Source organism: Danio rerio, chromosome 6, assembly GCF_049306965.1.
Source record: "Danio rerio strain Tuebingen ecotype United States chromosome 6, GRCz12tu, whole genome shotgun sequence".
Taxonomy (NCBI): Eukaryota; Metazoa; Chordata; class Actinopteri; order Cypriniformes; family Danionidae; genus Danio; species Danio rerio.
In genome coordinates, this window is record NC_133181.1 from 29,392,520 (window position 1) to 29,406,885 (window position 14,366).

A 14,366-nucleotide genomic window follows, 5' to 3' on the forward strand; every position below is an offset into this window, starting at 1 on the left:
CACATTGTAGGGTAAATGAAACAAACTAGTGGGGGGTTGACTTTTCGCCCATTTTACTCTAATCTTTTGAATCTGTTCACCAAAGATTCAGATTCTGCATGTTACATCATCAGCTGTATATGGTTAATAAAGATTGTATTTTGTGTGTTATGAATCAGCCAATGGTTCAGGTTAGTTCATCAAAAATGAAAATTAGCTCATGAATTACGACATACTCTAGGTACAGTTTTCTTAAATGCTTTTAGTTATGTCGTTTTTTATTATATTTAGTCATTTTGTATGCAGTGACACGCAGTTAAATGTTTTGCTGAACAGATCCACTACTTCTGACACTCGTAAATGTTCTTGAAAGTCATCATGCTGCAGCTAGGTATTAGGAGGTTTGCTGAAGGTGCAGCTGACGTGCAGTGAGGTGTTTGCGTCTCTAGGAAACAATTCAGGGTCATTGAAAATAAAAAATATTAATAAATAACGTTGCATCTTCAGTTTCAGCCACTGATGCACTTTGCACTCACACTACAAGTGTACCACACCAAAGCCCATCCGAACCACGCTGTGGCACACCTCTCCAACAGCGCCTGGGCCTGATTTGGAGCGCTCACACTTGTCAAACGAACCTGGAAAAGCACTTGTGCACAGTTTGGATAGCATAGTGTGAGTAGTCACCCTCTATAGGTATCTCTGTGTATATGACTTTTCTTCTTTCAGTCAAATAAAATCATACCCTTTTTCTACCAAGTCAATTTGAAGGCTCATTTGGAGCTAGAGCCTATAGGAACATTATTTAAATCCAATTCACCTTTATTTATATAGTGCTTTTACAATGTAGATTGTGTCAAAGCAGCTTCACATATGAGATCATAGTAAATTGGAACAGCGTAGTTCAGTATTTAGTGTTTAAGTTCAGTTTAGCTCAGTTCAGTGTGGTTTTATAATCACTATAGAGGGCCTAAACACTGAAGAGCAAATCCATCGATGTGTAGCTCTACTGAACCCAAACCATGCAAGTTAGCGGCGACAGCGGAGAAAGAAAAAAAACTTCACCAATTGGCAAAAGTGAAAAAAAAAAACTTGAGAGAAGCCAGACTCAGTTGGGCACGACCATTTCAGTTTTTCTAGCCAAACATCTTGTGCAGAGCTGCAGTGAGTTGCGGTTAGCCATGTGTGTGGACAAACGCAGGAGCGCACAACATAAACCAATAGAAATCACAACAGAAAGAAATTGCAATTTTATAGTAATATCTTTTGAAAAATATCTCACAAACACTCAGATCAAAATGGACTAACATGTACACTTTATTACATACACCTTACTAATTACAGGTTAGACCCATTTTTTCTTTCAGAACTCCCTTAACCCTTCATAGCATAGATTCAACAAGGTGCTGGAAAATTGGTCCATATCGACATGATAGCATCACACAGTTGATGCAGATTTGTGGGCTGCAAATCCAGGATGCAAATCTCCCATTTCACCAAGGGTACCAAATTGGAATAGTCGGCGATCTGGTGGTGTTACAGTTTGACAGATTGTTTGACATGGTTTGAAATTCTGGGAGTTTTCCAGGGAAAATACCAAACTTTGAGGTGTGTCTGAAATATGGGAGAGTCCCGTGAAAAACGGGAGTGTTGGCAGGTATGAACAATACTGTTGTTGTTTTGACCATGTCTACATGCCTAAATGCACCATTGCTGCCGTGTGATTGGCTGATTAAAAATTAGTCTTAACCAGCAGTTACACAGGTGTGCCTGAAAAAGTGGCTTGTGAGTGTATATACCTTAAAAAATGCTCTTTGTGTGTCTTTGAAGCTGAAATATGCATTCATAACATTCTGTCTTCAGCAATGAAGTTTAACCAGAGAAGCCAAGCACAGATGCGGAGAAAGCGGATGCGAATCACATCAAATAAATTAACAAGTTTAATTATTATTGAGCACTTACATTTTATTGTTGATTTTTTGCATATATGATACAATAAATCAATAGAAATCAATGGGAATCAGGCTCCCTTGTCCTAAATACCCAGAATGCATTGCGCAGTTACAACACATTCCCATTCTCCATAGTGGTTAAGTAGAAAAATATAGCTGGGATCATAACCGTTTACATCAGGGGTTAACAAGTTAAGTTACCATGAGCGATGATACAAACAGAAACTGTTTTAAGTGGCATTCATTCATTCATTTTCCTTCAGCTTAGTTTCTTTATTTATCAGGGATTGCCACAGTGGAATGAACGGCCAAATTATCCAGCATATGTTTTACACAGCAGATGCCCTTCCAGCTGCATCCCAGTACTTGGAAAAAACATACACACTCATTCACACGTTCATACACTGCAGGCAATTTAGTTTATGTAGTTCACCTATAGCACGTCTTTAAACTGTGGGGAAACCGGATCACTCGGAGGAAACATGCAAAATGCAAACTCCACACAGACAAGCCAACTGACCCAGCCGGACAGCAATACTTCATGCTGTGAGACGACAGTGATAACCACTGAGCCACCCGTTTTGAGTGACATGTTTGCTGAAAATGTTATCACATCTAATCACTGTCTACATAAATTAAGGTGTGCTATGTAAACATGTCATACATACTGTATTATTGTTTGGTGTATGAACATGCTATTATAACTCGTAATCTCTGTCTCCGCTGCATGAACACATCGGTTACGTTGTGTTTGGTTGCCAGTGTAGGTTTGCAAAGTTATCAATATTAATAGCAACGCATTATTGATACTGTGTATTTAGTGCTTCTAGGGTTGCTGGGGGCATAAGAGGCATATGCAGTGATGTCTCAGCTGGCTCTACAGTGGCTCTCTAGAGCACAGGTGTCAAATCCAGTTCCTGGAGAACCGCAGCTCTGCACAGTTTAGTTTTAACCCTAATTAAACACACCTGATCAAACTAATTAAGTCCTTCAGGCTTGTTTGAAACCTATAGGTAAGTATGTTTGTGTCACAGACTCGGTCCCAGTCATTCCCCTCGCTGACCAGCAGAGGCCGCCATCTCCGGACTTCTAAGCATTACATCATCCACTTACACTGATCGTGCACACCTGTTCTCCAATCCAGTTAAGGACCCACGTACCCTTTATAAGCTGCACTCAGACTCCAGCTCAGTGCGAAGTCTTGTTCAGCCCCGGCCAGCATTACTGAGCGGTATCTCCTGCCTGATCTCCTGTGCATTACTCCGGACTGTTTCTGACTCTGACTCTGATTTGCCTTCTGCCTGCCCACGACCCAAGCCAGATACACGGACTCTGATACACGCTGCCTGCCCACGACCCAAGCCTGATACACGGACTCTGAATCACGCCGCCTGCCTCTGACCCATGCCTGGTAAATCACTCTGTGTCTGTCAGCCACCAGCCTTTAAACCTTTATTGATACTGTTGTTGTGTGTTCGCACCTTTGTGCGTGTTGGAAGTTTGAGTGTGAGTGTGACTAATAAATACTGCATAATGGATCCCTCCGTGTCAGTCTCCTCGTTACAGTTTGAAGCATGGTTGGAATTAAACTGCAGAGCTGCAGCCCTTCAGGAACTGGATTTGGCACCTGTTCTCTAGACTGTGGAAAAACATGAGGGGAAAAAAAATAGAAGGCTTACCAAACAAACCAGATCTGAACTAATTTCAATAGCACTGGTTCTGAGCTAGTACCTGGTTTGTGTTGGTGGAAAAGGGGTATTTAAGTAATTAAAGGTTTTTAAGGTAATCAAACAAGTTTGATTGTTTCAAGCTCTACATTGGCAACAACGTGAAAGTGTTTCTCTTCAAGAGGGTGAATATAAAGTTCTACTGAAGCAAACTGATGCATTTTGGTAATATATCCATATTTAAAGCTTTATGAACAGTTTTTCTGTAACTTCCAAAAACATGTCTGTCCACCAGAATACGTATAGGACATATTAGCACATTTTATTCATGTCATGAAGCAATCTGAGACACTTTTTGTTATTTTATTGCCATTTTACTACATTGAATCTTTGAGTACATTAACTTAAACTATTAATTACTTTTTTGTTCTTTCTGCAGGTCACTTCATGAGTAGTAAATGGTTATAAATATGTTTTGTGTATTATGAATCAGTCAATGATCATCATTCATTAATAAACACAGAGCGAATAACTGAATAACTTATACTGACGTTTAATAAAACAGTTAACAAATATGGAATGTTAGGAAACAAAATATGTTCGCAGGGATTTTGACTTTTGAATAATTTCTGAATGGAAAAGGAATCTTTGATTGTAAAGAATCAGTCAGATAACTAGAATGTGTTGGTGTAATTCTGAGTGAATTTAATAATTAAAAGGTTTTTTACTATATTGATTAAGATTCTTGTTCTTTTATGGAGGTTACATCTTTACTAAAAACTTATAAAACTGGAAAATATGAGTCATTAAATTGAAGTGAATTATGAGAATGAATCATTCACTTTAACGAGTCTTCTAGCTAACAAAGTTTAAATCAGTCAGGGTCATGGTCAGAAATACATAATTTTACAAAATTGAATATGTTTTTTTGCAGTAAAAACAGCATTATCCTTTTTTGACACAAAGAGAAGGTCAAAAATATAAGCTGAAAGAAAAATTTAAATTAAATAAAAAATTACAATGTGAATTGAGACAGTATGGAAAATGCTAATTTTCTAATATGCATCCTTTTTTGTCATTCACACCTGCAACACATTTAAAAATGGAGCAATTCATGGCTACTAATCAGGTAATTGCTTAATAAATGATGTGATTTGAAACAGGTGACGTCAACAGGTGATTGTAATTACGATTTGGTACAAATGCAGCATAAAGGTCTAGTCCTTTAGGAGAAAAGATAAGCTGAGATTTGCCAGTTTAAAAACTCTTTAGGTCAAGGTACCCCCCCCCCCCCCCAACCACAACAAATCGGAAGCTTATGCAAGACCAATCAAGGATGCCCAAGAACCCCTGGTGTATTGGTGGTGTCTGTTAAAAAATGAAATAAATTCAGAGTGATTGCCTAAAATTAACAACTTATAGGGCCAGTAGAGTGAGTGATAGATGACAGAGATTACCCACAAAGGGCGTGAACAGCAATAGCCTGAGTGAGGGGAATAAAGGGAAGTTTTAACCTAAAAGCAACATTGGTTTCCAGAAAATTACCCTCCGCCCCAGAATTAATGAGGGCCTGACAGATCTGTGTCTAAGAACCCCAACACAATGTGACTGAGGGCAGGGTGTCAGCAACAGAGGGTTTCTTTAAATTAATTTCACACGTCAGTAACCTCTCACCAATTGACGGGTGCTGGCTTTTATTGGAGAGGATGCCACAATGTGCCCTGCCCCTCCGCAGTACAGGCACAGTCCCTCAGACCATCGACGTCGCTTCTCCTCCAGTGAGAGACGGGATATACCCATCTACATGGGTTCCAGGCCAGTAGTGACGGCATCCGTGACCGCTGAAAGAGAAGCCGGAAAAACCCTGAACCAAAAGATGACACCCGCCTGTTGACTGTCTCCCTTCCAAACAGTATGGGGTCCACACAGCAAATTCATCAGAGTTTAATTCTCAGTGTTGAAGCATTTCAGAGTAAAGTATTGACATTATAGAGTTAGTTTTGATAAATTAATATAATAAGAGTTAGAATTGATTTGGTTCAGTGCGAAATCAAGGAGTTATCTATCCAACACTTGGTGGTGATATTTCCAACATCCCGGAATTCATGCAGCCCCAGTCACTGAAGAATTTTCCAGACGCCATTTTCCATATGAGTTTTAAAACAGCAACAGGTAAGTCAAACTACCTCAATGTAGGCATTTTACTGACTTTCTTGAAGGAAATACATTTGTAAACATATTGTTAAGTTAATGGAGTGAAAATTTTAAACTTGCGGTTCAATCATGGTCGTTTTTGATGTATATAGCTTAACTGCATTGCTATTGACTTCTTTTCAAGATTGTTTTTTTATGTGCTCACGCATACATAGTGCATAAAACATTAAATGTACATGTTCAATTTGCTAATTTCAAACACCGCGGCCCTTTTAAACTGGATCATTCGTGGCCGTCCATTTAAGGTTAATTCGTAGACTTGTGTAATGATGGAACGTTAATTAACGTGTTTAAATGACCGCCTTTGCACTTTCTCAGTCATTTAATGATAGAAAGTTAGGGTGCTTTCACACCTGTGAATCGATTCAGTTGTTCCGAAACAGGGATTAAAAGTGTTACAGTGTTGCTTTTTGTTCTTGGTGTGGTTCGCTTTCACACGGAAAAGTTTCTAAGCGGACCAAAAGAGCTAAAACAAGTCATGTATGAGTAAACTCTCCTTACCTTGGTCAGTTTCACAGTTTATTTTGTCCCGCTCAGCTGTCAGAGGCATGGTAGTGAATTGGTGGTGTTTGACGGGGTGCGCGCGACGTGTCTGAAAAGCGAGAATGGATGCGGTGGGGAAGAGTGAGAAGGGTGTGCGACGTATTTGAGGACTGGGAGGGAGACGCGTGATTTCCGGTAGATTATCACTCGTTTGCGGGCGAGTCTCGGTGCATTTGCGGGAGACTCACAAAGCCTCTGGGAGACTTGGGATGTCTGGGACGACCTCCTGCCCTACTCATAATTCTCTCTTTATATAGCCGTGTGCCTATTACATTTCCAAAATACACTGTGATATAAACAGGCTCGGATTGTATCGCTCTCACTACAATCAATCCGCTCCAGAGCTGTTTCAATCGAGCTGAGACCACCTCATTCAAGTTTTGGGGTGGATCTGAGTGTGATTGGTGGTTTCACATATGCCAAACGAACCTTGCTAACTGGGCAAACGAGACAAGTTCCGGAACAAAATTCTAGGTGTGAAAGCATCCTCAAGCAGGTCGCACACCAGAAGCGCCGCTCGGCGCCGCGACACGGCGCGTACATGACAGTTTTAGGTATCACACACCAGACGCGCACATTCGAATGATATTTAACATGAAACTAATCAGATGGCGCTCTGTGGCGCGGCTGAAAAATGAACTGCGTCCTGAGCCGACGCCGGGCGCCGCCGACAGCCGCCGACTTGCGGCGCCGGTGTGTGTATCCTGATAGAAACCTATGTTTAGAATTCTAAAATACATGGCGCTGCGTGGCGCGGCGCTTCTGGTGTGCGACCTGCTTTAGGCTAGTTCTGTAGTCAGAAATATCTTAGGGAGATCGCTTGAATGAGGTGGTCTCGGCTCAATTGAAACAAACTCTGGAGCGGATCGATTGTATTGAGAGCGATATGATCCGAGCCCAGTTATTTCACAGTGTTTTATGGATATGTAATAGGCATACGGCTATATGAAGAGAGAATTATGAGTAGGGCGGGAGGTCATTCAACAGACATCCCAAGCCTCCCGGAAGTTTCGGTAGTCTCCCGCAAATGCACAGAGACTCCAAGATGCCCGCAAACGAGTGATAATCTCCGTTGCGCATTTCCCTCCCGATCTTCAAATACGTTGCGCACCCTTCTCACCCCTTCCCACTGCATCCCTCCTCGCTCTTCAGACACGTCGCGCGCACCTTGTCAAACACCACCACCCTGATAGCTGGGCGGGACTCCGTGACAATAAACCGTGAAACTCTGACCAATGTGAGGAGAGTTTACTCACACGTGACTTGTTTTTGCTTTTTTGGTCCGTTTAGAAACTTTGCTGTGTGAAAGTGAACCGCACCAGGAGAAAAGAGCAACAATGTAACAATTTTAATCCCTGTTAAAACTGAATCAATTCACTGGTGTGAAAGCACCCTTAGTTAAGCTTGGCCAAACTTAGCATGTAAACAACATTTCCGTTTCATTAAAGGCATTTAGTGCGTTGTAAAATTAATCAACTGATTCATATTTTAGCAACCTGATGATGACCCCTCGCTTTGGAGAGATGCTGAAGCATATATGGTAAGTAAATCATAATAACTTAAATTTGGCGGATTATTTGTGGTTGCTTAGTACTTGAATACAATTTCAAATTGACAGTTGTTAAAATTTTTTTTAAAACTAAATGCATGTGTGTTTAAATTACCGCTTTTTTGCCTTTTAAAAAATTAAAAAGGTTTGTTCACCTATAAAATAAGATTGACACTTTCTGTATTTTAGTACCAAAACTAGCAAGGGAAGCCCCCTGCATCTGTCATTGCAATACCTCCAGAAAATATTGCATTTATTTTATATAAATTAATATTTTAATGGCTCATTTGTTGCCTTTGGATAGTTAGCTAACAAATGCAGCTAAACACTGGTTGCAAAGAAAAATGTATATATATATATATATATATATATATATATATATATATATATATATATATATATATATATATATATATATATATATATTAGGGGTGTCACGATTTCGATTTTTAATCGAAATCGATCAAAATTTATGCTCAATTTCGATTATCGAATCAAAAAATAGAATCGTCGATGCTGCCACGCCCCCATGTCACGTCAGCTTGGCTTGCCAAGCGGGAAAAAAACAGGCTTGTTGAAGTGCTTGTTAAACTGCAGAAGCAGGAGACCCGTCGACAGAGCTTAAACCCTCTCCTCTTTCAATGAAGTCGCCGGTGTGGAAGCATTTTGGATTTCCAGTGAGTTATGTTGACAACGTTCATGTTGTTGACAAAAAGAAAAACAGTTTTGCAAGCTCTGCTATGTACGTATTACGTACGGTTCGTCCGTTAGACAACACTGGCATCGCGATCCTCCGCCCGCCCCCGTTGCAAATCCGCTCGCGAAAAGTACACACTCAGGCCCTGTTTACACTGTCTTTGTTTTAAAATGGCATTTTAGAACGACAACGATTTGACATCCACAGTGGCGTGTAGCATTTCTGAGCAGCCCTCCTTCCTCTCTACCTCTGAAAATGCACATCACGTGACCACACAGACACAGACGCTTACGCAGCCATGAGCTCGAGACAGCAGGTCCAGGCAGTCAGAGGACTGCTTCAATCTTTCACTCACTTGTACTTAGTCATTTTAGCGAACACCTCAGATACTGTTGGCTGGTTGCTGTTGGTTGTGCCTCTTTTTTACCAACGCTATTATTGCGAAACAGATCACTGCCTATTCACGAGTCCCACAGAAAAAAAGTGATTGACAGGTGGTAATTATGTGTGCATCTTGCCTTTATTCATTTTCTGTATGATTTGTTTATGGGTAAAACAAAGACCCTGCAGGTCAGGTAGTTTAAACGGTAGGCTACAAATAATTAATTGGTCATTAATTAATTAATTATTCATAATTAAAAATCAAATCGAATCGTGCCTTCAGAATCGAAAATGTAATCGAATTGAGAATTTGGAGGATTGTGACACCCTTAATATATATATATATATATACTCGCTCGAGTTCCGGACCTTGGCTGCTGAATGCAGCTGGAACGCGGAGCTGGCTGGAACGTGGGACATGTTCCTGCATGGATTATCAGACTGTCTTCAGGACGAAATCTATACATTAGATCTTCCTATTAGATCTATACATTAGATCTTCTCTGCAGCAAGGCAGGTTTTTGGATCCAGTCTCTGAATTTCCGGCCTTGGCTGCGGCGGCGGAAATGGTGAGCGTTGACCTGGAACCTATGCAGGTGGGCCTGTCCTCTCAGGAGAAGTGCCGGTGGAAAAATGAGGGACTCTGCCTTTACTGTGGTGGCACGGGACATCGTGTGGCTTCCTGTCCAGTAGAAGACAACACCCTTCAGTAGGTAAGAGGTTACTGATGAGTGAAATCAGTCTGGATAAACCCTCTGCGGTGGCTACTTTACTGCCGGTCTTCTTATCATGGGGTTCCAGGAGCCAGAACACCCATGCCCTGGTTGATTCCGGGGCAGAGGGGAATTTCATTGACTCTAGTTTTGCTTTCAGTTTTAGACTTCCGCTTATTGCTCTTTCACAACCCATTGCAGTACACGCCCTCAGCAGACTTTCCTTTCCGACCATCACTCACTCCACTAAACCCATTAAAGTTATTATGTCTGGAAATAATGTTGAACACATTTTTTTAACAGACTGTTCTAACACACCGGTGGTTTTAGGTCATCCTTGGTTGGTTCTCCATAAACCTCATATTAACTGGGGTCTTAATACGTATATTTGTGGAGTGAGAACTGTCATGAGCCCTGTCTTTCATCTGCTCGTTCTGTTGTGTCTTGTTCTGTGTTTCAGGAGGAGTGCATGGACCTGTCAAACGTGCCCAGTGAGTACCTCGACCTGAAGAGAGTGTTCAGTAAGTCTCAAGCTGCTTCTCTGCCTCCTCATCATCCCTATGACTGTGCTATAGACTTATTGCCAGGTACGTCTCTGCCTGAAGCCAAGTTATACTCTCTTTCTATTCCTGAGAGGGAGGCCATGGAGAAATATATTTCTGATTCTTTAGCGGCCAAGATCATTCACCCTTCTTCTTCACCGGTTGGGGCGAGGTTCTTTTTCGTGAAAAAGAAAGATGAGTCTCTTCGACCTTGCATAGATCATTGAGGGCTAAACAACATCACGGTGAAGAATTTGTATCCTTTGCCGCTGATGTCTTCAGCGTTCGATTGTCTGCAAGGGGCATCTTTTTTTCACAAAATTAGATCTCCGCAACGCATATCATTTAGTTAGCATTAAGCAGGCTCATGAATAGAAGACTGCTTTTAATAGCCCCAGGAGGCATTTTGAATATTGTGTTCTTCATTTTGGGCTTCCTAATGCTCCTGCAGTTTTCCAAGCACTTGTAAATGACGTGTTGCGAGACATGGTAGATCAGTTTATTTATGTCTACCTAGTTGAAATTCTGATTTTTTCCTGTTCTCTCCAGGAACATGTGCAGCACGTCAGGTGAGTGCTTCAGAGGCGGCTAGAGAATGGGCTTTTTGTCAAGGCGGAGAAATGCATGTTCCATGCACAGTCTGTTCCCTTTCTAGGACACATTGTGTTGGTCGACGGGGTGCGCATGGATCCAGAGAAGATTCAGGCTGTGGTGAATTGGCCAATTCCGGAGTTGTGTAAGGCCCTGCAGAGATTTCTGGGCTTCGCCAATTTTTACTGGCATTTTCTTCGCAATTTTTAGCCAGCTCGCCGCCCCTTAACCTCCTCCAAAACTTCCTTCAGGTGGTTGAGTGCAGCACAGGCTGCATTCACAAAATTAAAGGGCCGCTTTGTTTCAGCCCCCATTTTAGTGACTTCTGATCCCTCCCGGCAGTTTGTGGAGGAGGTTGATGTGCCAGAGGTGGGGGTGGGCGCTATCCTGTCCCAGCGTGCATCATCGGACAACAGAATTTTTTTACACCGATTATCTTCTACAGAACGTAATTACGACATTGGTAATAGGGAGTTGTTGGCTGTCAAACTAGCTGTGGGGGAGTGCCGTCATTGGTTGTAGGGTTCGGGGGTTCCCTTTATCGCTTGGAACGACCATAAGAACCTTCAATACATCAAGTCCGCCAAACAACTTAGCTCCAGGCAGACTCAGTGGGCATTTTTTTTTCGGACGATTCGACTTTACAATCTCTTATTGACCAAGTTCTAAAAACATCAAACCTGTCGCGCTATCCCATCTCTTTTATTTTTTCCGAGCGCAGTACGTCTCTTGAGCCCATCGATCCTCTGAGGATTTGTATTTCTGCAGTGACATGGGAGAACGAGAGCAGGGTTCGCACAGACTTTAATGGGGTAACGCCCCCGGCCGGATGACCACCCAGTCGCTTGTTTGTGCCGGAGGAGATTCTGTCTTACGTCATTCTATGGGGACATTCCTCCAAAGTGGCTTGTCATCCTGGGCTGAGTTGTACTTTATTTTTGGTTAAACAGCGATTCTGGTGGCCAGCTATGGCACGGGACATACGTGAGTTTGTTTTGGCCTGTTCTGTCTGTGCTGTTTCTAAGACTTCTAATCGCCCTCCCGCTGGACTCCTTCATCCTCTGTAAGTGCCTTCGAGACCCTGGTCACACATTTCGCTAGATTTTGTCACTGGTTCTGCCATCTGGTGGCAATACGGCTGTTTTGACTGTTGTGGACCAGTTCTCGATGGCTACTCGTTTTATTCCTCTGCCCAAATTACCCTCAGCCAGAGAGACAGCAGATTCTGTCATTAATCACGTCTTTCGCATTCATGGCCTCCCAACGGACATGGTTTCTGACTGGGGGCTTCAGTTTGTCTCTAAATTTTGGAGAGAATTCTGTCGTTTATTTGGTTTCCATCCTCAGAGTTACGGACAAACAGAAAGGGCCAACCATGATCTCGAGCACATGTTACGTTGTTTGGTTTCTCAGAATCCCACCTCTTGGAGTCAGCAGCTCCCATGGGTGGAGTACACACACAACTCAGTACCAGTGTTAGCCACTGGCCTTTTTCCATTTCACTGTAGTTCAGGTTACCAGCCACCAGCTTTTCCCAGTCCAAAGTCGCGGTTCCCTCCGCCCACGCCTTTGTCCAGCAGTGCCGAAGCACTTGGAACAAGGCCAGACAGACCCTCCTCCAAGTGGGTGCGCACACAAAGGCTAAAGACGATCGCCACTGGTCTAAGACCCCATTTACACTAGTGCGTTTTAGTTTTAAAACGGCGTTTTAGAATGAAAACGATCTGCATCCACACTAGCGTTTTACCCAGCATTTCTGAACAGCTCTCCATCCACACCAAAATGCTGAAAACGTACATCACGTGACCACACACACACAAGCGCTGCTGCATTTCTACCCAGATGAGAGCTGTGCTAGTCGGACTGCTCATCAAGCATTTCCCGCTGGATCTAATCTCGCTATATTTGCTAAACGTGATATCTAGTTAATCTTGTTGTCTATATCTAATGACATATTCCCCGTCTTTGGTCTTTTAAATCAATTACTTGTTCTCAGGTAAAATGTTTTGGCTGAGCGCAAAAATAAGTTAATAATTAATGTAACCATGTACATTCTGTATATTGACTACTGTGGCTTGCCTTTATTTCCTATAATGTATCAACTTATTGTGCGTTATACTTTCATATTGGCTATTATTGATTATTAAAACTGACATTCAGCAAAGCAGAGGATACATTTCGTATTTTCAATGAAAATGAAAGGAGGCAGTGATGTTATATAGGCTCAGTTTTATTATAAATATGCATACAGTGAAGATGCAGCACGGCGCCTCAGCATTTCTGCTGTCTGTTAAGTTGTTAATATCTAAATAAAAATAGGCAGTTCCTTAAATCATGTTTTCATTTTATTGTTGAGAAAGTGAAACAACGTAGCCAGGATGATGTGAATAAGTTTATAAAGTACACTGTTCCTTTTGAAAATTTACTGAACATGTCCTCGAGGGTCTGTTTTCCATATCAAACTTGCGACGTCTGAACTTACAGGGAGAGGATGCGAGACTGAACTGTGTGTGTAGGCTACTTAATATTGAGGAAAAGCCCCAATTAGATGAAAGCCCCGCCTCCGTTTTCAGATGTCTCCGTTTTCCCCCATCCACACTGAGACGGAGCAGCAGCGTTTTAGAATGAAAACGGCCTCTCCAGCGATTTCGAAACGCTCCGTTTTCAGTGCTCAAAAACTCTGGCGTAGTGTGGAAAGATGGCGCAACCGTAGCAAAACTTATTTTGAAAACACATTAGTGTAAACGAGGCCTAAGCCTCCCATTTACGTCGTCGGTCAAAAAGTGTGGCTTTCAACCAAGAATATTCCCTTGTGTCTGTATGTAATAAACTTGCACCTAAATTTATTGGCCCATTCACTGTCATCAAGATCATTAGTCCGATGGCAGTCCGCCTAAAACTTCCTCCAGCGTACAGGAAAATACATTCCGTGTTTCATGTTTCCAAATTAAAGCCCGTTTTTCATACGGCAATAAACCCGCCCACGCCCGTCCCTCCCCCGCTGCGTCTCGTAGATGGGGACACCATTTATTCAGTTAAGCGCATTCTGGATTCGAGACGAAGGGGGCGAGGATTTCAGTACTTGATGGACTGGGAAGGTTACGGTCCAGAGGAGAGAAGTTGGGTTCCTGCTAAGGACATATTGGATCACTCCCTTATCGATGATTACAATCGCCAGGTAAGGTCTTCTGGGAGCACCAGGAGGAAAGGGTACTGTCACAGTTGCAGGTTTGTGCGCCTTCCGGATTGTCTGTTTTGTCACGTGGGTTTGTTTTGTTTTGGTTTTCCACGTGTATTTGTTATGGTCACGTGTTGACGGTACTCAGCTGTTTTGATTAGCTTGCCAGCTGAGGTTCATTATCGTGCCTATATCTGGGCAACACTTCTATGTTTCCCTGTCAATTCATTGTGTTTGCTCATGTGTGTCTGTCTGTGCTCAGGACAATGACCAAATACAGGCTGAGTGCTCACATGATAAAGACAGAACTGGCACAGAGAAAGCCGCACCTGCCCACACTGTGCCCAGGCAGAGGTGGAG